General features: G+C 49.9%; 1 protein-coding gene across 1 annotated transcript in view; it reads left to right on the plus strand.

Annotated features, from left to right (window-relative positions):
• The window catches only part of CWC27 (CWC27 spliceosome associated cyclophilin), a 1,312,165-nt gene that overhangs the window by 959,175 nt on the left and 328,887 nt on the right, over positions 1 to 24,103 (plus strand). The window lies entirely within an intron of this gene.

Here is a 24,103-nt window from a genome sequence, read left to right on the forward strand (position 1 = left end):
TCCTGGAAGGCTCTTTCTGCTTCCTCAGTTCAAGCAAACTTTTTATTGCTTTTTCGTAGCAATACCGTAATCGGGTGCACAACCTAAGAGAAGTCTGGAATAAACCGGCGGTAAAAGTTTGCAAAGCCTAGCATGCTCTGTATTCCCTTCAGAGACGTTGGTGATGGCCCTTTTAAAATTGCGTCCACTTTATGCACGTCCATTCTGACGCCTTTTGGCGAAAGGATGAAACCAAGGAATTCTACTTCGGTGACGTGAAAAAAGCATTTTCCAGCTTTGCGTACAAACGATGTTGGCGGAGCTTGGTGAGGACTGAACGAACATACCTGATATGATCTTGTTTTGAGGCTGAGTAGATCAAGATGTCATCTATGTATACTAAGGCACAAAGGTCAATCAGTTCTCTCAGGACATCATTCATGAAATATTGAAATGCTGCAGGAGCGTTACACAAGCCAAAAGGCATGACTTGATATTCAAACAAGCCATATTTGGTACGGAAAGCAGTTTTCCACTCATCTCCGCTTCTGACCCGGACCAGGTGGTATGCTCCCCGAAGGTCTAATTTGGTATATATCTGGGCATCTTTGACTTGGTCTAGCATTTCCGGGATAAGAGGCAAGGAGTAGCGGTTCTCCAGTTATCTGGTTTATTGCGCGGTAATCAATACAGGTCCTCAAGTCCCCTTCCTTTTTCGGTACGAAGAACAAAGGACTGGCTGCTGGAGACTTAGATGAGCGGATGAATCCGTTTGCGAGGTACTGGTCCAAATAGGTTTTCAGGTGAAGGTTTTATGGCTCGGTGAGAGCATAAATCCTGCCGCATGGGATTTGTGCCCCAGGAACAAAGTCGATTTGACAATCATAAGGCCTATGCAGCGGCAACGTGTTAGCCTGGTCTTTTTGGAATACATCCTGAAAGTCACGATATTCATCTGGCAAGGTATTAGTTACTCCCAAGGTAGAGGCTTTAATACTGGAAGTTTTGGAGACACAGGAGTCGGGTTTCGGGTCAGGAGAGTAGCAGGTTATGGAGCAGTTGCTGGAGGAGGTTAATTTTTGTGTCCGCCAGTCTATCAAATGGTTGTGAGCAAACAACCATGGCATCCCTAGTATCAACCGGAATTGAGGTGCCTTTATTAGATCGAACGAAATACACTCCCGATGCCCATCCTGGCACAGCAAGGTTACTACTGCTGTGCACAAGGTTACTGGCCCAGAGGCGATTTCTGTCCCATCCACGGTCGTCACCTTGTCCCTGGTAGATTTAGAACACCAAGGGAGCCCCATCTCTGCTGCCAACTCTTGATTTGTAGTTCCCAACTGCTCCGCTGTCGATATACGCTTCTGCAGCATGCATCTTTGACGATTGTTGGTGATTTATTAAGATCACGGGTATCGCAAAGTGTGAGGTCAGTGGCTCTTTCTCATCACTCGACAAACTGACCTCTACGGTTGCCGAGCTTGGTAGTTTTCCGATTCCTTACCTTCTTCCTTTTCTGTGGCCCCGACTGTTCTCCTACGGGGGTTAATTGGGCAGTCCTTCAGGAAATGTCCTGGTTTTCCGCAATACAAACAAAGTTGTTGTTTTCTTCTTTTTTCCGCTCTTGTTTTGTTAATGGAGGTCGTAATCCTCCGATATGCATGGGTTCTACGGCGTTGTCTCCCCCCGCCCCCGTGTTGCATTGTCTTCAGGCCGAACATAAACTATTCGTGAGTCTGCCTTGGACCGGTCTGCTTTTTTGTCCTGCAAACGATGATCTAGCTGCATGACTAGATTTATGAACTCGGTACAGTCTCTGGGAGGATCAACTACCTGGGCCAAGACGTCCTTTAATTCGCCTCGTAAGCCTCGATGGAAAAATGTGGTTCTTTTGTTCTCTGGCCACCTGGCTTCAGCCACCAGTCTATTGAAGGTTGCAATATATGTTAACAAGTCTTGGTTTCCCTGCCGGAGGGATACAAGTTTGTTATCCACTGCTTGTTCCTGGGTATGGCAAGCAAACAGTTTTTCCATCTCTCTCTGGAACCCCCATAGTCCTGTAACAACGGATCGTTATGGGTCACCAACGGCACCGACCAATCCGCTGCACTTCCACTCAAGTATGATAGGATGAAAGCTACCCGAGCTTGGTCATTTGGAAATGCCCCAGGGCGACATGAAGGTGACACTGATTTATGAATGCTGCATACTTCCGTGGGTCGACTGAAAACCTTTCTGGAGGTGCCAGGGGAACTGTTCCAGGCAGCACGATCTGTACTGGTGTGGGGGCATGAGATGGTGGAACAGGAGTTTGCATCGGTGGAGTTCCCCCCAGGCAGAGGAGTCTGCCCTGCCTGCGATTGCAAGAATTGCCTGCTGATTCGTCGGTGCGCTCCCTGGTCATTAAGTCTCTCCGGAGTGCATTAGTCTCTTGTCGGGCTGAATGAACCTCAGCACGAAGGTCCCCGAACAATTGGGCCAATTGGTCAATTTCTGATGTTTCCATGGCGCCCAGGTGGATTATTTATGTGAGGCTTCGCATACTGTTACGCTCACCTGGTATCCACGGGGACGCCACCCAGCCAGCTGGTCGCTGATGCCCTTCCTGATGGCTTCCCTGTGGTCTCGGTGTCAAGGGGATTCTTCCTGGAAAATTAAGACTATGTCAGGACTGGGCGATCAAGGCAAGCAGTTTAATTCCCCACCTCTTCTCACCTGGTTGCCGGAATCGGTGGGCTCTCCGTCCTGCTCTCTGGGCAGGGGCACGTTGGCTTTTGTGGGCGCTGACGGTCCAGTTACTTCACTGACTGCGGCCCTTGTAGTGTCTTTCAGGTAGGTCTTATTGCAATTAATGGCGTCGTATTTCTTGCATGCCTTTTGTCTGTTCTAATGTCTCTTTTTATCTCCTCTAGGGGCGTGGAGTGTCCACTCGGAGAACAGGATGTGCTGGTTCTCACCGGGAGATGATGGTGCGTTATAGCGCTATGATGCGGTAAGGAGGCGCCTTGCGTAACGCAGCGATGCCTTGTCCTCACTGACCTGTGTTTTTCCCTTTTCGTAGGTCGCAGAGAGTACCCAGCGCAGATGGGGTTTCCGGAGCAGTGCCGGTCGAGAAGTAACCAGCCAGCTAAGTCTTTAAGCGCTTTTATGGTTGTAATGTCTCTAGTACCTCAGTTAATATGGTCTTTCTCCTTTTCTCAGGTCCCTCGATCCGGGCGGCGAACCCCTCCAACAGAGATGCCCAGGAGCTGTGAGCAGAGATGGATGACGATTGCAGGTAAGATTCTGCTGCTAACGATGTTTCTTTGTCTTTTCTGCAGGTCCGGAATTCATCAGGTTTGCGAGAAGCTGAACACGGTGAGCATCACGTTGCTAGAAGCAAATTAACGCGAAGCGTGTGTTCCTGTTCGGGTGTGGTTTAAATAACCACTGTAAAGTAGTCCAGGTAAAGTAGTCCCTAGGCCACCAACTCCAAAGCACTAGACCGCATAGCTTGGTTCTAGGAACCCAGCTATGTGGATGCCTCCATGTTGGCTGAAAGCCTTAATAAAGTAGTCCCTTAAGCAGATGCCTCTCCCAACTGATGAGCCTGGCGCCAAAGGCGCCAGGACTGGCCCCAGGAGGGCTTGAAAAGTGGAAGTCTGGCCTTTTAAAGATCCGAGCCCTGATTCCACCTGGCTTGTGGGCTTGCCAGTGGGGGTCAGGGCTGAGGGTCGTGACACTATCGCCCTTTTTTTAATATTGGTACAATATAAATATTGCACCATGAATCCGGCATCACAAATATCTTTGCACCAACTCCCCTGTGTACATGGAAGGTAGTGAATGTATTAGCTATGTGGAGACTAGGGGTGTAACGGTATAATGGTAACCGTTAAAGATACCGTGAACAGCTTAATTGAACTATAATAACTGTCACATTGTTTATGCCGTTTTAGGCCTGCAGCTATTAAGTGAGCTTTTCAATCTCATTTGGAAAGGCTGCAGTAAGCAAGTGCACCTGGGATGTGGCGTTTGGCAGACAAGAGCATAGTGAAAGTGAGGCCACATTAGTAAATGCAGCTTTGATGCTGTGACCGCTCTTTCTCTGTGATCAGTAGAGTCTGCTTAAAGATCAGCCGATTTGTAGCTTTCCCACCAATTTGAAAGATGGGCAGCTACACATCCCAGAATTCAAAGGGGGGAATGAACTGGATGCCCTTCTGATGCATTTCCACAAAAAACCTTAGCTCTGTAGACTGTATGAACACTGGGTCTATCAGTGCTTTGTGCTAGTAAATAAACTGCCTCCACCACTGTCCTCTGTGTAGATTTACACTTTGGCACTAGAGTTGTTGCTTCGCTTGCCTTCACCTACTTTCTGCATATGGCACTGGACTCAAGCAGGCAGGACAGATTCTACATTCAATTTGAAATATCCAGAGCAATGGGGGTGAGATACTTCTCAGGTCTATCCTCGATTTGTGACACCACCCATGAAAGCATTCCTCCGTCTCAACTCACATGACAAGGGTCCTAATGCGCTCAGACCTGGGATAAATGGTAATGATGGGGCTGTGGTGATGTGGTGGTCTAGGCCATATTTGTGCCGATATGTATTTTAACTTTGTCATTTTCAAAAGGTTTTTGTGCCACTATCTTTAAGAAGGTAAATGAACATGTATTGGAAGAATCTAGAAAGAAATCGACAGCGCCCACTGAACGCTGTCCTGTTAGGATTACATGGTCAGTGGTGACTCCAACATCAGACCTTTATAATACACCAGGCAGATGGTAAACAAGATATAGTGATTTGATCAATATGCAACCTTTCGGTGAGTGTGTGTTGGCATGACATTTTGACAAAAGAAACACAATGACATGGGTTTTCAGACCTCACATGAGTGACTTTTCTCCCTTTAACCCTTTAACTGCCATGGGTATTTCCCCCCAGTGCCAGGGCCTTTTTTAGTGATTTCGGTATGTGGGCATTCAATGGCTTGTAACTTTTTTGCCAAGTCAGACCTCTGCGCATTCCCACGGGTGTCCTCGTTTGGGAAATGCATGGGGTTCCCTGTTTCTCTTGCTGGCTTCGACACCCTAGGCCCAAATCTGTAGGTTGCCCACATGAACAAATTGTGCTGTGGCGAAAGGCTTGGGGTTACCAGCGGGTTACCCTTTTCCTTTTGCACCCCCGGTAGGTGCACCCACACATGTGAGGTACCTTTTTCGTCGGTCCACCTGTGGGAACGCGAGAAGGTATGATATCTGTTGTTGGCGACCTGTTTCGGTGAGTGGACACAGGGAAATATCTCTGAAATTGGCTGGAAATTAAGACAATTCTCAGTCATTTAATTCTGGTCACTCATCAAAATAGGCTGCCAACAACCCATGTCCTACCTTCCTGCATTGCCACGGGTGTCCCAATGAGAGGCAGACCGCTCATGCGCAGGTGTCGTTCCTCAGTGACAATGGGAACATCATTTGTACATTAAGTTCTCTTTAGTGCGTTCAGGAAAGAGTAAAGTACTGTCAGTAAGCCATTTCACATGCACCTTTCCTCACACTTCTCATACATACCAGTCACAATGCTATTGCACATGCAAGGTGAGATTTAGCACAAGGACGAACCTCCTTGTGTAGCACAAGGCGGATCGTCATTGTGAGCAGTGATGCCACGACAGGGCACCCACCGGATCACTGGCCATTCGTACCCCTTTCGTGTCTGCAGTCAGTAGGCATCCATTTACGCAGTTGCACTTCTACAAAATCACTTGCGCCAGAGCAAGCATATCTACACTTGAGCATATCAACACACTTATAGCATGTGCACATCTACTCACAATGCAACTGTGTCTCTAGCAATACCTTGTACATCATTTCTCAGCAATTGCATAGCAACTGTGTCTGCATTCAATCTCTATGTGCCAGCAATGGTATGTGGACACTGATAGCAAGTGCGTATTGGCTCACTTGGCTACCTGCCCTACAGGCGCTGTGTTCCACACCAACTTCAAGTATGCCCTTAGCCACTCTGTTCAAACATTCATATGTTCAACCGTACCCACACAAAACACACACCCTGAAACATGGCAATCATTTCTGCAGTGCTGGGAAAGTGCATTGACAGAAATGACATCTGCATGTTCCACCTAGCTTTACCTCATTCTCACACCAATCATATCGAATTAATTCCTACAGAAGACATGTCACTTACACCACACATAACATTACTTCTAGAAAAATAATAAACAAGGCAGGATGTTACAAGGTATGCAAGACACCGCCGCCATACAGTTAGTGTCCAAGTACCACTTTCATGATACTTAGACCTCAAGGGAGGGAGCCAAAGTGGCGTGTACTATTTTCAAAACACACCCCTTGAGTGGAGGGAACCTGAATGGTGTTCCGGTCTTCTCCAACGCACCCCTCGATTGGAGGGAGCGGGACTGGCGTTTCTTTGCATGCCAAACCTTAGCTGGAAGGAGCCGGAATCGGGTTCCTTTCGAATGTACGCCGGAAGCAAAGGGGGCTTCCCTGACATTTTTTTTTTCTACGGTAATCCTGAAGTGCAGCAAGCTGCACTAGCGTGCCTTGCCAAGACACCCCAAAGGGAAGTGACCCAGAGTTCTGTTGCCTTCTTCTCCAATGCCCGCCTCAAGTGGAGGGAGCTGGAGTGCCATTCCTTTCCAAGAAGTGCCTGAAGTGGAAGGAGCCTGATTGGTGTTACTTTGCAAGTCACACCTCGCGCAGAGGAGCTAGACTGACGTTTCTTCTGAGGCAGACCTGGAGTGAAAGGTACCGGGATGGAATGCCTTCCCAAGGCAGGCCTCAAGTGGAGGGAGCAGGTCTAGCATTGCTTGCCAAAGCATACCAAAGGGGAATGACCACAATGGAGTTCCTTTCTTGTTCATGGCACGCCTCAAGTGGAGGGATCCATAATGAATGTTCTTTGAGAGGCAGGCCTGTAATGGACGGAGCCTGATTTGCGTTCCTTTGCAAGTCACGCCTTGAGCTGAGGGAGCTGGACTGACGTTTATTTCGTAGGCACGGCTCAAGGGAAAGCTACGGCAGTGTTGTGCATTTCCAAGGCAGGCCTCAAGTAGAGGGAGCAGGACTAGCAATGGTCGTGAAAGCACGCTAAATCTAGTGAAGTGATTTCAAATTCTGTTGCATTTTTATTGAAGGTACACCTCCAGTCCAGGGAGCAGAAGTGCCATTCCTTTATAAGACATGCACGATTTCAGAGCCTAAGGGTCCCCTTCAAGGAATGATGGGCATTTTCAGAAATCAGTCGATCTCCCAATATGTTTCCTTTGTATGATACAAAAGGAAACAAGGCTGAAAGCAGAGGCTGGGTGGGAAGGGCATTGGGGACAGTACACCAGAGTATCCTTCCTCTTTCCTTGTTTTGTACACACCTTACATTTTCTGTAAGGTTGTGACTTTGTGGCTGTGGGAGGAACATAATCACCAAAGTGTCGCTCTTGCAATCTGGCCACATCTTCTACCTCTATGCGTGTGGCCAACTTTTTGTACCAGAAGCGCGACTTTCGCTCAGCACGGTACGACTCAAGCACTTGGTCGGTTTTATCTAATCCACCCATGTACTTGTTGTAGTCCAGAATGCAGTTGGGCTTCCACACTTGCCGGGTCTCCCTGCGCGGAGTGACTGCTGAAGTACTTTCATCATGAATAGTACTTAGCATGTACACATCCCTTTTGTCACAGAATTTCACTGCTTACAGTTCATCCCGCCGCAATGCCATACATTCTCCCTTGGCCAACTTCTTACACACAAGTTGTCTGGGGAAGCCTTTCCGGTTACTGCGGATTGTACCGCATGCTAGTGTGCCCACATTCAACAATTCCTTGAACAGTGGAATTCCAGTGTAGAAATTGTCTATATACAAATGGTGACCCTTGTTGAGCAATGGTGTGAGAAGATCCCAAACTATCTTCTCACATGTCCCTAAATGGGGTGGGCAGCCCGGAGGGTTTAGGGTGGAGTCTTTGCCAGTGTAGACTCTCATGCTGCTGACATACCCAGTGGTACTTTCACACAATGTGTACATTTTGATCCCGTATCATGCTCTTTTGCTAGGAATGTATTGCCTGAACACTAGGCGACCTTTGAACAACACCGATTCATCAATTGATGTGTTCTGGCTAGGAACATACACCTCCGCAAATCGCTGACTGAAGTGCTCCAGAAATGGCTGGAGTTTGAAGGGCCTATCAAAGTTTGGGTCAGTTCTGGGTAATGCTGCCGAGTTGTCACTGAAATGCAACATACGGTGCAGTGCTTGAAACCGATTTCTACACATTATACCTAGAAAGAAGGGGCTAGAATGTGCCGCTATAGTAGACCGGTACATTGAGACAGTCGGCTTCTGCGATATTCCCATGAGCAGAATGAGAGCCCAAAATCTTCTCAACATCGGTTGTGGGAACCCATGCATGTGCTCTGGACTGGGGTTTCAGAGTGGGACCCCTTGACCTCAAGAACTGTGCAGCGTATAAATTGGTTTGCTCAACCACATCTGCAATAAACCCATCATTAACAAAAAGGTTGAAATAATCAATAGGCTGAAACCCATCTGTATTCACTGTGCACCCAGATATACCAGTAAAAGGGGGCACAACAGGCTGAGCCATTGCTGGAGGCACCCACTGCGACCCTTCAGCCATGTCAGGAACTGGCACATTGCGTGGACGTCCTGCATGTCCCCCCCCCTTCTACATTCCCTGCGTGTGGGAAGTGTGCGCAAAGGTACATGTACTCTGTCATCCTCTTCGTCATCAGATGAGGAGGAGGAGGAGGAGGAGGAGGAACCTTCATCCATTGAAAGCTCACTTCCCCAATCACTTTTCTGCTGACCCTCAGAAGCACTATCTGTTTCAGATTGCATATCCACCTCTGTGCCTGAGGCAGATTCCAACACTGAAGCTAAAGCCTCTTCACCAGACATTGATCGACGAGAAGCCATGAGTGCTGTTGCTATGGAACCCTTCACTGCCCAAAGACCAGATGAAGACTGAAACAATAAGTATGTGTGCTTCTCAAAGTATGTAATGTAGTACAGTTAGTAGTATTCGGTGCCACAAACCTACACCACACAAGTACGCCAAAAGGTCCAGACTTTGCTCAGAAACTGTAGCAGCCCTCTGCAATATGAGGTACTCTCAACACGCTACAAGAAATGGAGTACTATTTTGCAAACACTCACGTGAAATGCTAAGGACCAGCTGACTGCTTTCCTACAAGTGGTTAGACAGCTACAACACACCTGCACCTAAAACAAAGACAACAAAAAAGCTACGGACGATGTGCTTTGCGCTATACATTACACAAATACAAGTGTAGGGATGAAGATTGTACCCACACTACCAATGCACAAACAGCCAACGTGTATTGCACCATGCCCTCCTACATGGGATGCTGGTGGATGGGAAATGGAGGTGAGAAGCAACCATGCAACATATAAGTGATTGGGTGAGTTGAAAAGCCAGAGGCAATGAAGACACAGACAGGGAAGATAAGAAAATTACATGGCAGACCCTTCCAGACAATTGCTAGCACACTTTTGACAAAAACACCTGCACATTCACATAGGGTTCTGTGTTGGAAAGGGGAAGGTCACAAGGATGAAATTAATGCAAGGGCAAGCAATTGGAATTAGGTTGATGAAAGTGATGATGGGTAGCAAAGAAATAAGCAGCATCGACATATACAAAATACATTGACATGCCATGCACAGAAATCAATTGCAAGGAAGTCGGAGTATCGCAGTAACCATACTTACTGACATTTTTAGTCCATCAGTTACTGGCTTCCCCCACGCACAATAGCGTCTGGGCAAAGGTCAAAATGTCTTCAATGAAAAGGTCCATGCCTCTTTTTGAAAGGTGGACCCCATCTTTGTGAAACATCACTTCCCCTTTTATGAAGCCATGGTGTATAGTTCGAATTCTGTCATTCCCCTTGGTCAGTCTGGCAAGCTCCCCATTGAGTTTCCTCACCGAGGAGTTGATAGCCCTTGCATTCCCTGGAGTTCTCCAAAACCTCCTGGGAATCATCTGGGACCAGGACACCGCAGTGTTTGCAAACCTCTATGCGATCCAATCAAGTTCCACCATGAGCTGCTCTCGTACCCCCTTTCTTCCCACAGACGCCAGATAATTTCCTCCGAGGTGCACAACTATAAGGTCAGGGAGGGGGATCTCTCCTTTGGCCTCGACATCGCTGATGGCTCCTGTGAGCTGATGAAGGCACATCCCTCTGACCACAAACCAATGCACCGCGAGGGCATCCCCTCCAGACCCAGATGTGGTTGGCCCTTGGACAAGTCGTGCAGCCCTTTTGATGAAAGAGTGGCCGAAAATCCAAACAACCCTCATCCTCACTAGAAAATGGAAGCAGGAAAACCCCCATGAATATGGCCAGACATACAGTTTACTAACTAGCACAACAATTGCGTCAATACATGGCTCTTGTAACAATCCCAGACACACACTTCACCCAATCAGACATGGACCTCTCATTTGAGATAACAGTAGGTCGATAAGTAATTGGCACATTATTTTCAGGGGAAAGAGGTGAAGAAGACAGTATGTCACCTTGTGCCAATGACACAGTTGTACTGGCGCAATTGTCATCACAGAAGGTTTGTGCTCCTGTGGGCCACCGGTTGCACTGCACGGTGGTACGGTGACTTGCACATGCGGCACTGTGACACTTCGGCAGGGTAAGTATTCTGACAGAGGAAAAGAACTCCACAGCAAGTGTGCTTTGTATGCTCTCTGAATATAGGCACCCTGACAGAATGTGCACCATTCACCACAAATTGATGCAATTTTCGACAGTTTCATTGTGAGACCTTCGGCCACAGCTCCAGGACTACTGGTGACCTTGGTGGCACTCAACTAAAAAGGCCGAGAGGCACCCAAGGGCACACATATCAACCACAATCCTCCTATCTCTCTGCCTGGCCAGCGCTACAGCTTTCCCCTCCAGGAAGGAATGGGGACCCTGCCGGGGCACCCTGCACCTACAGCTGAACTTGGGAGCTGAACACATGGGAGACGGGCGGCCAAGGCCAGTGACATCACCCCCCCACTGTCCTGCCCCACTAGCTACCCTGCGTTACTGCTTTGCCCCCTGCAAAGAAATGGGGACCCTGGCGGGGCTCACTGGGACCACTTTTGGAATTGGACCACAGAAAATGTGGCCGTTGCTAAAAAAGGAATGAGCTCTGTATCAAGTGTGCATTGCATGCTCAGAAGAAATGACCGTCTGCATTACTACCAAAGTTTTTGCACATTTTTAGCTAATTATATTTAGCAAACTTTTTTCTACAAAGCAGCCACCTTCCACAATGCAAGGCACGCCCATCACTGCCCCCAGGACCTCCCCACTACCCATTCCCACCCACACCACTGACACTGCAGCCACAGATGCTCCCACCACAGTAACTATCCACCCACACATTACCATAGCTATCCACAAAAGTAACATATGCAGTACTTACATAAGCCAGCAAAAGCTTTCCAGTACCCACAACTGCAAAGGAAACAAAAAAGAATTACATTCAGTACTTAGCCTACCAATAACACATTCACACTGTTTGCCCGCTATCTGTAAACTTTTTGATTCCTTCCAACAGATACATAGCATATCCGAGTCATCTACCACCACGGAAGACTAGACTGCATACTGATAGGAAATGGGAATAAGACCAATGAGCATATGGCAATCCCCAGCACAAATAAAAGCTAGAACGGATGGCTTAGTGGCAAACAGCACTGTTCAGCTGGTCTGGGGGGCAATTTGTGCACTACCCCAGCAAGTGTGTGCCTGGCCACCCCAATACCTCCCCAGAGCACCCACTCCCGTTCACTCCACCAACACTACAGGCCCAGTTCCCACCCACCCAGTAGCAATCTGCCCTCTGCATACTATACAATGTTGAAATAACCAAAAGTCCATACGTACGTAACAAGAGAGAAGCTTGAACTGCACAAAACCTGTAAAGGGAAGAAAAAAAAGAAGAAAAAAAACATAAATTATCTGTGTCAGCCCAGCCAAATACCAAACCACGCAAACAGGCCCTCCATTGAATTGGGCAATAGGATTTAGGCACCCTGGGGCCAGATTGATATATGGCATTTATAACGCGCCTATACAAGTGTTTCAAGGCGTACCGAGTCAAGGGAAGGGGAACAAAGGGAGAACAGACAACAATCCTACTAGGCCAGGTATCATTCAGATGGCCCACTAATGTGCCCATCTGTGTCAAGCGAAGTTTAGCAAACAAAGAAAACAATTGAAAATGGTAGCCTGCACTTTGGGGGGGGGCACCCTACACCGGCGGGTAATTTTGTAATGTAAATGGGGGGGTGCCCCTCTCCACCCCCACCCCAATTGGCGGGGCGGCGCATCTCATGTAGCCCTCTCCGAGGGCAGATAAGGGGGGGGCTGTCCTGCACTCCTCCCTAGGCTCAGACGTCCCTTCCTAGGAGCAGATATCTGGTCCCAGGGAGGGCTGCATGACATGGCACCCACTCCATTGCGGGTGGGGGGGAAGGGGGTCAACGCCCCATCCCATTAGAAAATTACCCAACCCTTTGGGGTGCCCCACAGCCCCCCCTAAAAAGCGTTCCACCATTTTCAATTTTTTCCTTTGGTAACCCAACTCCCCTTGGTGCAGAGAGGCTCATTGATGTGCCAATCCGGCCCCGGGGGTGCCCAAACCTTACTGCCCCACCCACTGGGGGGCATGTCCTACCATTTTTAGGGGCCCTCTCCCACCTCACCCCAAATGGGTGGCGGGGGCACCTCATGCAGGCCTCCCTGGGTCTCCTACAATTGGCTGTGTGTGGTACACCCCCCTCCATTTGGGGTGGGGGGGAGAGGGCCCCCAAAAATGGTGGGACAGGCCCCTCAGTGGGTGGGGCAGTAAGGTTTGGGCACCCCGGCGCAAGACTGGCACACCAATGTGCCCCTCTGCGCCAAGGCAAGTTTTGTAATCAAAGAAAAAAATGAAAAATGGTACACTACACTTTAGGGCAGGCTGAGGGGCACCCTAAACTGCCAGGTAATATTCTAATGTAATGGGGGGGGGGTGACCCTCTACCCCCCACACCAAATACAGGGGGGGGCATCTCATTCAGCCCTCCCTGGGGGCAGATAAGAGGGGGCCATCTCATGCAGCTCTCCCTGGGGTCAGATGCCCCTTCCTAGGAGCAGATATCTGCCCCCAGGGAGGGCTACAAGGGGTGCCCCCATTTCCCCTTGGGGCAAGGGGGAGAGGGCCACCCCCCTTTTCTGTAAAATATATCTCTAGTGGCTAGTGGCCCCCCACTCCCACCCAAAATTCCCTTTTTGTTTTTGTGCTTTTCGTTTTTTATTTTGCCATCTTCCCTGGGGGCAGATGATCAGCCATCTGCCCCCAGGCTTGTACACACATGTGCCCCCATGCTTTAGGGGCCGGGGGGGTGAGGGCAGCCCCCACCCCCCCCCCCATTCAAAGACATCCCTGTGTCTAGTGTGCATTGCTGCCCGCGCATCGAGCGCCCTGCGCCCGATCCGCTGGCAGCAATGCTGTCACACAGGGTGTCCTTGGAAAGGGGAGAATCTCCCCTTTCCAAGGACACCATTTCTGAAATAATCCCTGTTGGCTAGGGCCGCCAAACCCCCTTCCCCCTTCCCATCACGTATTTTTTTTCCATTTTCTATTATTATTTTTTTGCCCCCTTCCCTGGGGGCAGATGATCAGCCATCTGCCCCCAGGGTTGTACACATATGTGCCCCCATGCTTTGGGGGCCAGGAGGGGGGTGAGGGCTGCTTACTGTTATCTCCCCTTCGAGGGGATTGGGTCCTCCGACGTATTCCTTATCTATGACAGGTAATGTCCACAGCTGTGCTGCTTCGGAAAATCTTTGGCGTCTGCATCCTGCGTCGATGACGTCGATGCGCCGTCCCCGAGGACCTCCTCCGACGGCCGACGTCACCCGATGTGATAAGTAGGACGCACGACGCCATAGCCTCAGTTCCGTTTTTTCCGCGAACGTGTTCGCTTCGTGAATCTCGGTACGCCTCGACTCGTTGGAGTTTGCTGTTTTCTATTCTCGGTTCGTTGAACCTGTTTGGTTTGTTGTGAAGACCTGCTCGTGGCGATGTCTTTCTCATCTTCAACCCCGCGTCCGGGCTTCAAGAACTGCGGGGACTGTGGGTCCAAGATGTCGTCACGGACTCGCACGACGCCTGCCTCTGGTGCCTCGGGGAGGCCCACGATACGGACTGTGTCGACTGCCAGTCGCTCACGGCAAAGGCCTTGCGGGAACGCAAGAAGGAGCTGTCAGTAGGCCAGGTGTCTAAGCCCGGAAGTTGAGGTCTGCGGGGTTTTTGACGGATGACTCGAGGGGCGGCTCTCCGCGTCATCGTCGGAAGTCCAGTGGGTCTCCTTCCAGGAGTAGGTCTCGCCACTCCTCCGCCTCTTCGAGGCATTCCCGGAAGCGCCAGCATAGGTCGCCTTCCCTGTCCTCTTCCGAGCACTCCGCCCATCGGCGGGTCGCTTATCCCTCCATGCAAGCGACACCGGAGGAATGGGCTTCCTTCGGGAAGCAGATGCTAGCGATTCTTGAATCGCAGGGCACCGGTCCGTCCGCGCCTCCGAGTGGGGTCGGCCAGCACCGGTCGAGAGACACCACTCGTACGCCTTCGGGCTCGGGTGGTCGGCACGGCTCGCGGAGGAGGTCCCGCTCGGACAAGGGTAGCCATTCTCGCCATGCCCGTGCCAGATCTCGGTCCTCGACGCGCTCGAGACCGTGTGATCCTGTGCCGTCTTCGAAGAAGACGTCGACGCCTGTGGCTCCGAGGTCGTCGACGATTTCTCTCGAGGCTCCGCCTCCGAGGGGGTCGTCGACGCCATCGGCGCCTAGGTTGTCGAGAGACACGCTCGGAGCTCCGGCTTCGAGGACTGTGTCGACTCCGCCGATGCTGGCGGCGCTGCAGCTGACGTCGACAACCTAGGCGCTGCATAATGCCAGTGGACTGGACACCTCTCCAGAGGTGGAGTTTTGTCAGCCGGAGCCTGGCACGCATGCCGATTCTTCATATCAGCGCCTTATGTCTCGGGTTACCGAGTACTTGGGTTGGTCAGCTCCCCCAGGAGAGTTCGTTCAGGATGATCTCACGGACATCCTTGATCTCGGTCCACGCACTGACCCGGTTTTTCCTTTTCATATGGCTCTGCAGAGAAGGGTGGTGGCGGCTTGGACTGCTCCGGAGAGTCTCCCGGCAGTGGGCAAGTCTTTGTCGCGAAAATACCGTCCAGCCAGTAGCGACCCCTGCTACTTGTCTATGCACCCCACCCCGGAGAGTTTGGTGGTGCAGGCGGCTACGGCCCCGGCAAAGCAGGCGTCGTATCATACCATCCCTCCGGATAGGGACGACGAACGTTTTGACAGCTGGGCGAAGAAAGTGTTTTCTCCGGGGGGTATGGCGCTTCAGGCGGCCAACTCCATATGTGCCTTGTCTCGTTTCACACACACTCTGTGGAACTGTGTTGCATTAGCGGCTGATCATATTCCGGAAGGGGACGAACGGGATGGTTTCCTTGCTATGGTTCAGGGTGGCAAGGATGCTATGTGAGAGGCCGTTCAGTCGGTTTGGACTTGGCGGATTGTGTCAGCCGGTCCATGGCGGCGAGCACCGTAATGCGCAGGTTTGCGTGGTTGCGGAAGTCTGGGTTCGCTCCTGATGTGCAGTCCCGGCTCCTCAACGTGCCTTTTGACGGTGAACACCTTTTTGGCAGCAAGGCTGACGAGAGCCTTGAGAGGTTGCAGACCTCCAAAGCTGCAGCAAAGTCGTTGGGCGCTGCAGTTCGCCAACCTCCGCCTTTTCGTCCTAGGGGACGGCAATGGAGGGGAGGTTCCTTTCGCTATTACTCGTCCTTCAGTAAAGCGAAGGGAGCTAGCAGTCAAAGAGGCCATCGTAAGAGTGCCAGAGGTGGAAACAAAGGTACTCGAGGTGCCAAGGCCGCTCAGGCAGTTGCCTCTTTGCCCTCAGGCAACGCCGCAGCCGCTACCACTCAGTCATGAGACCAGGTCCCATGGTTCGCCAGTTGGGGTAAGGCTGGCGCAGCATCTTGTAGAGTGACAAGCCATTACTTCGGATGTGTGGCTTCTGGAGATCATAACCCACGGCTACTGTCTTCCTTTTCGGCAGAGGCCTCATGACAATCCAGCAGGGAGCCTCTCTTTCAAGAGTCCGGATCCGCTCCTTGCGCAGGAAATTCAAGCCCTGCTGGAGAAAGGCGCCATAGAACTGGTGCCTGTAGCGGAGAGGAACAAAGGATGGTATTCCCCTTATTTTTTGATATCGAAGAAAGACGGGGGATTGAGACCCATCATGGACTTGCGCGGTTTGATTAAACTCCTCAGGAAGGACAAGTTCAAGATGGTGACTCTTTCTCAATGTTAGGCAGAAACCTGTGCAGTTCACTTTGGGAACACTGCAAAAGATTTAGGACTACAGGTGTTAGCATTAAACCCACTTGGTAGCAGTCTGTACCACCCAGATTTACCTGGTAGCTGTGGCTGAGCAGTCAGACCTCTCTCAAGAAGAGTTAGGCAGTATGCAAAGTATACACAATAGGCACTCAGACACAACAATACAAGCAAACACTGGCCAGAGCTTTGGTATCAAAGTATATAATTATTTATTTAAAAACACACTGTTTGAAACACTCCAGCACTCTTATTGTAAAACACTCTAAACACAGTTACTATTATAATATATACAACCCTTATTCCTTATCAGATAAGTCTTAGTTAACACCACTTATTTTCATACAGAGGTGAGTGCTTAACTATAGATGGCACTCCAACAAGTTCATGAAGAAGGGAGGGAAAAAGACAGAATATGGGAAGGTACACCACTGTAAGCTTTAGGAACACTATTAGCAAGGCAGAAGAGCAAAAGTCACTTGTGAGCCAAAGTCCATAGGCTGGGCCCACTCTTAGAGAGAGCAGAGCACAAATGCGCCCAAGATCACACAGTTACCCTAGGCTTAGAAAGTCTTGCAGAGAGTTCGAAAAGAGTTTAGAGAGGCTCAGAAAAGTTTAGCCAGGGTGTCCCAGGCTAACCCAGGTTCGGAAGCCGGGGGCTAAATCTACCCTGTACAGTCTGTGGCAAGGGAAGCCGGCCGGGACACGGTACCTTAAATGGGAAGGATCCTCCAGCGGTGGCAGTTGTTCCTGGCAGCGGGTGCAAGTCTCGTCGTCCAGGGGAAGAGAAGATCTCGACTTGGAGGAAAGATGAAGGTCATTGCACTGCCAGGGAAGAAACCAGCCGCAGAGTTTTCCGGTTAAAGGTATTACCCTTTAATTCGCGGTCGTGGTAAAACGTGGTATCCCGGTTGCCGGGGTGCTTGGCGCAGGCAAGGCGGCCACGAGATACGTCGGGAAGGCGAAAAGACAGTGAAACTGGTTATCCCCACCAGTCAAAGGAAGAAGACTCTCCAGCGGGATATCTCCTCTGTCGTTGGGAAAAGTGGTGAGACGGTCCAGCAGGGCTCCACCGGTGGTGTCGTTGTGGCAGGTCGGCTCAGCTTCTCCCTCGTCGGATTCTTAGGTCCTGTGGCGACTTCTGAAGTTCCAGTCCCCAAAGCCCTGCTTTTATGCAGAAAACCTCCATTCACTCAGCCTAGCTGTCACTCAAACATGCTAAGTGGTGAGCCGGCCGGCTCACTACTTGAGCCAGTCAGGACGGAGTGCGACTTGAGTTGCCTAGGCAACTCATTCCAGGGTGCCTAAATCCCCCTCCATCCCTCCTAAGTACCCCAGACAGAGTGGCACCACTTTGGAGGGCTTCTGTGGAGAAGCCTGCCAAAAAGTGGAACAAAGGGCTCGACTTGGGTTGGAGTCACAGAAGAGAACACAAACGCCATTTTAGAACCGAGTTTTGGCAAAAAATACCAACCGGAGAATTAATATTAATTAAATGAAATGGCGTTATGTTCGAGGCTATCATAATTAAATAAATAAAGATAGTAGCCTCGAACAATGGGAAAATCCCATAGAGAAATATTCGCGGTTGAATATAAAAAGTAGTATCCACTGCCACCAGCCAAAACTTGATCAGGGGGGACGGAGACGTGCCCCCTCGACTAACAGACCCCGGGGCAATCGAATTGCCCCAGCCAGTACGTCCACAATATGATGGTTTGTACTGGTTCTGTTCAGAATTTAAGACTAGTAAAGTCAATGGTGACTTTACAGACCCTGGGAGACAGTAGTCAGTCCCAGGGTAAGGAGTCTATACTGGGGAGTCACTATGACACCCCTGTGTTACTGCACTGAGGGTGCTGTGTAACACACATCACAAAAACACATGAAGCCCTATGGAGTAAAAGACCCCATAGCCCATTAAACACATCTAGAGTCAAAGAAACACACTCAAATCATGTCCAAGAGTGAGGGTAAAAGAGGCTCACTCTTGGCAGGAGAAAAAAAATAAACCCCAAAAATCCAGCAAAGCTGCTGGGGGACTCACTAGGTTAAGAAATTCAGCCTAAACAGAGAATTCTCCCTAACACTCAAGTCCTCCAGGCCCTTCAACTTCAGGACTGGTTGGTGTCTCTCGACCTCAAGGATGCTTACTTCCATGTGCCGATCCATCCCAAGCACAAGAAGTATCAGAGGTTCGCGGTTGGCGACTCGCACTTTGTTTCCGGTCCTGCCGTTCGGAATGACCTCCGTCCCGAGGGTTTTCACCAAGCTCATGGTGGTGGTGGCAGCACATCTCAGAAAAGGGGGATTCACGTCTACCCCTACCTGGACGATTGGTTGATCAGGGGGAGCTCTCCCGAGCAAGTCCTGGATCATCTGTCCGTCACCTGCCACTCCCTTCACAGGCTGGGCTTCTCCCTCAATTTAAAGAAGTCCCATTTGACACAAACGCAGCGGCTCCAGTACATCGGAGCAGTGCTTGACACGTCCCTGGGGCAGTGTTTTCCTCATCAGATGAGGGCTCTTCTCATTCAGCAGATGGTGCACAAGTTTCAGTTTGCCCAGAATCTCCCAGCGTCCGAGTTCTTGAGACTGCTCGGCCTCATGGCATCCTGCATTCTTCTGGTGCCAGAGGCTCGTCTGCGGATGAGATCTTTGCAGTGGGCACTCAAGCTCCAGTGGTCTCAGTCCTCCGGCAGGCTGTCGGACCCTGTTCAGGTGCCGCCCTCGGTGGCCCGGGACCTTCTGTGGTGGGCCGTCGAGGGCAATCTGATGAAGGGGGCCCCATTTTGGCTGCCCTGGTCGGAGGTGACGATCGTGACGGACGCATCCCTCATGGGATGGGGAGCTCATGCCAACGAGTTGACAGTCAGCGGTCGTTGGTCTCTGTCGGAGTCCAGACTCCATATCAGTCTGTTGGAGCTGAGGGCCGTCAGGCTAGCCCTGAAGGCTTTTCTGCCGACTGTGCGCGGAAAGAGTGTCCGGATTCTAACGGACAACACGGTGGCCATGCACTACCTCAACAAAAAGGGGGGGCAGGGTCACTTCCGCTGTGCAGGGAGGCGATGCAGCTCGAATTCTGGGCCATCCAGCAGGAGGTTTCGATCTCGGCTGTTCATCTGGCCGGAGACGACAACGAGACGGCGGACACTCTGAGCAGGCAGAGTTCGATCTCTCACGAGTGGGAGCTGGCTCAGGAGATTCTCCTGGAGATCTTCGCCCTTTGGGGGACCCCTCAAGTGGATCTCTTCGCCTCCAGTGTCAACCGCTAGTGTGAAAGGTTTTGCTCGCGGGAATTTCCTCCAAAAGGAGCCTTAGGAGACACGTTCGTGGTGGAGTGGTCATTCCCACTGCTGTACGCGTTTCCTCCAGTCCCCGTCATCCCGCAAGTGCTGCGGAGGTTACAGAGGTTCGGTTCCCGGATGATCCTCATTGCTCCGGCGTGGGCCCGGAGGACGTGGTACCCGGACCTTCTAGACTTGTCCATCTGCCCTCCACGTCGTCTTCCCTACCGAGACGATCTGCTCTCCCGGGAGCGGGGTCAGGTTCTCCATCCAGAGGTCGGATCCCTCAATCTTCACGCTTGGAATCTGAAAGGTTGAGGTATAAGGATTGGGACCTCCCTGAAGACATAATGGAGGTGTTGCTCTCGGCCAGGTGGCCGGCAACTAAGTTTCTGTACCGTTGCCGTTGGAGAAAGTTCTGCGACTGGTGCAGAGTTCAGAATGTGGATCCTTTTGAATGTGACATTCCCATGGTTCTGTCTTTTTTGCTTTCTTTGGCCCACAGGGGCTTGCAAGTGGGCACCATTGAAGGTTACCTGGCGGCGCTGTCCATATTTAAGGGCTCGTCTGAAGAGTGTCCCTATTTTAAAATTCCTTTAATTTCGCAGTTTTTGAAAGGGCTCACTAATGTGTTCCCTCCGTCACCTTTTCTGGTGCCAGGTTGGGATTTGAACCTTGTTCTTAAGTTTCTTATAGGTGCTCTGTTTGAGCCTTTACATTCTTGCCCTTTGAGGCTGTTAACTCTGAAAAGTGTGTTTTTGGTTGCGGTTACTTCCGCTCGCAGAGTGAGTGAGTTACAGGCACTTTCAGTTAAGCCACCTTTCACTGTGTTTCACAAGGACAGGGTTGTCCTTAGAGTTCGTCCTTCTTTTCTTCCGAAGGTGGTTTCGGAATTTCATTTGAGCCAGAAGGTTGTTCTTCCGGCGTTCTATCCTCCTCCACATCCTGGTAAGGAAGAGGAGAGGCTCCATAGGCTTGATCCGCGGAGAGCGTTGAGCTTTTATATTTCGCGCATGTCCCGGGTCAGAGTGGACGATCAACTTTTCATTGGTTACGCTGGAAAGCGTTTGGGACAAGCTGTGACGAAACAGACTTTGTCTCGTTGGATTATTTTAGCTATCTCCGAGTGTTACCGCTTGGCGGGTAAGGACCCTCCGGCTGGCTTGCGGGCAAGATCTGGCCTTTGGCAAGGCAGTTCTCTATTGCGCAATTTGATTGGGCATGCTAAATTTGTATTCTATATTCTTTCCCACCTCCTTGCTTGGTACTGCTTTGGGAATCTGTCATAGATATGGAATATGTCGGAGGACGCAATCCCCTCGAAGAACAAGTTACTTTCTTACCTGGTAACGTTCTTTCGATGGGATGGTCCGACAACGTATTCCATATCGCTCCCTCCCTGCCTTCCCCGCTGCAGAATTTCTTTTGTGATTGCAGCTTGCGTTCCGCAAGGCCTTGTGTGTCTGACTGGCAGAAATCTGGTGGCACACGTTCTGGGAAAAAACTATAACTGAGGCTATGGCGTCGTGCGTCCTACTTATCACATCGGGTGACGTCGGCCGTCGGAGGAGGTCCTCGGGGACGGCGCATCGACGTCATCGACGCAGGACGCAGACGCCAAAGATTTTCTGAAGCAGCACAGCTGTGGACATTACCTGTCATAGATATGGAATACGTCGTCGGACCATCCCATCGAAGGAACGTTACCAGGTAAGAAAGTAACTTGTTCTTTCCAACGATACCTGCCTCGATCTCCGGCTTGAAATACAGCCGGAGATCGAAGCAGAGAGAGAGGGGCTCTTACCTTCTCTCTTCACCGCGGCAGCCGAAAAAGGCTGCCGCAGTGAATTTTACGCCGATGTGATAGTGAAGATAATCCAACCCCCGGGCCATGAAGAGGAACCTCCCCCTCACATATTCCGGGGGTTGGATTACAGTTTTATGCGATCCCGTCAATGGCAACAGGGAGGTAATCCCAAGGACGAGATAGCTTGGCACTAAAGAGGTTAATGGGATAAAGTGTTATCAAAACAAACTTTTATGACTGATCGCAGCAAGGGGCCATGATACACATGCCATGTGGTTCCAAAATAATGCAGGACGAGGCCGATTTTCAAAGCGGTCACCTGTGACTGAGCAGCAAGCTCATTGCTCAAAATGTGCTTTTTAACACTTCCACTAGTCACTCTTTCATTCAAGGCGATCAACGAGTGAGCGCCATGAAAGACCAAGTCTGCAGCCGCCTTAGATTCCTGGAGGATCAGCAAAACATGTGCAGAGACAAGTTTCAAAATGCTGACAATTTGACCTTTAAGAAAATATTTGTTAAGATTAGTTAACTCGAGCTGCTATACCGCGATAACCATGATATACCGTCATAAAACTAGTGGAGACCACTTGACATAAAGGCAAGGACTGGCTAACATAGGCTATGTGTTAAGTAATTTACAAGGCAAATTATATTGGCTCATGTAATTTTGCATTCACAAATGCTGTCCTAGTAAATCTAGATTTTCAGTTCTGTACCCACATGTTTCCTCCTGTGTGGGTGCGGTTCTCTACAGACATGTTTATGCGACTTTCATTAAACCAGGATGTGTACTTTAAATTATCCATGTGTATATGTGTATATGGGTTCCCTGGCACATGAATGGATTCTTTTCTATCCAAAAACATGCACAGTTTTAAAAGGGGGCCTACATGCAAGGCTTTCAGTTCCTTTATATTTCTGGGCTGCAGATGTACTGATGTACTATTCTTCAGCAATAGATTTTTAGTTGAAAATTCTCTTCCCTCTCACACTACACCTGAACCTTGGAAGACAGGAGAATGCAGGGGGTTTTTACTTTGCACAGTGCCCAGTGAATCAGATTAATTCTTTAACATATATATTCATTCCACAAATATCCAGACTTTCCTGGACTGGCTGCATCAAAACATTATATCACTCCAGGCGATAGTGCTAGCTTTGCACTATGACTCAACACCAGTTTAGACCATGAATTCCATTTACAAATAATACTTAGCTTTGCAAAGGTAATCCCACTTTAAACTGGCAGCCAAAGTATTTTCAGTTTTGAATTTCGTTTTTTATTCCAGAGTGGAATGTGCCTAAATGAACAATAGCTCACTTTGCACTCAATATAAAAATGAGGAAACACAGGGCAACACAGGGCATGCATTTTCAACAAAAGTGTTCCAGTTTCGGAAGTGCACCTCCTATGCATTCCCATTCTATTTCCTTTGCCAGACTTTACCCTCATCAAAGTTGGACAATTTTGAGGAATTGGTATGGGTTTCTTTGTATTTACCTTTTAAGATGCAACTTTTGATTGTGGGATAACCAGCCAAGGATCTAATCAGGCGGGCAGGCATTCCATAAACAAAACCCTCAAGTCAGGTGGCTAGTTTGGAAGTCAATTCCCCTGCGCAGACTGGACATCCCTTTATGGGCTCCTCTAGCTTCCCTCTCACAATGGACCAGTCTCCCCCTTCTGGGTGGAATCAGTCCTTTTCCTCTCCAATCTCCAGTTTGTCCGCTTTCTCAATCTTCATCACCCAAACTCCACTTCCATAATCCATCCTTCTATGCTATGTCCATCTAGTTATATTTCCTCTAACACCACCTCTGGCTTGTCAGAGATATTGCTTTCCAGTCCCCAGGGTGGGAGGAAAGCCCTCCTTATTGAGAAAAGCCTATTTAGTTTGTATGCTGTAATTTCTGACTCATCTATGCTAACTTAATAAAACATATTTTTTTTACTGCACATTTTAATGTTATGCGATGAATCTGATGATGTCATCACACCTTTATAGGAGGTAGCCTCTCCTCATGGGGCTAGGGGACGGCAGCCGCTACCTGAGCCTGACTCTATGCGAGGGACGATCACATGAGAGGAGATGACCGTCAGGGGAGAGGGTGGCATCATCAGATGAGTCATGGTATCCCCTTTCCCTTTAAGGGATGCCCCCTCCATTCCTCATGCCTTGGTGGCATACTGTGATAATCCCTTTCAAAATCCTGTAAAGCCTGCTGACCGTGTTCTTCAATATTCTATAGCAAACAGAATGACTGAGACGAGAAAGAGAACTACCCAAATGAAGATTACTAGGCTGAACCAGAAGGAGAGGTTCAGTGCTTGGAGGAAGCGGATTGGCTTTGAGCAACTCCCTTCCTTGAAGCAAGAGGTCAAAGATGGAACAGCTGAGAGCAACGGAGAGATCCGACTGGCTAGCCACTGGAGCTGTCAGGTGAGCAAGGGGTTGCGGGAGAAATGTGAAGAAGACTATCCAGCTCAGGCTGGAAATCCAGGAGTCGGGACGAGAAGCGGCACGAAGAAAG

Source organism: Ambystoma mexicanum, chromosome 6p, assembly GCF_040938575.1.
Source record: "Ambystoma mexicanum isolate Mex_15411 chromosome 6p, UKY_AmexF1_1, whole genome shotgun sequence".
Classification (NCBI taxonomy): domain Eukaryota; kingdom Metazoa; phylum Chordata; class Amphibia; order Caudata; family Ambystomatidae; genus Ambystoma; species Ambystoma mexicanum.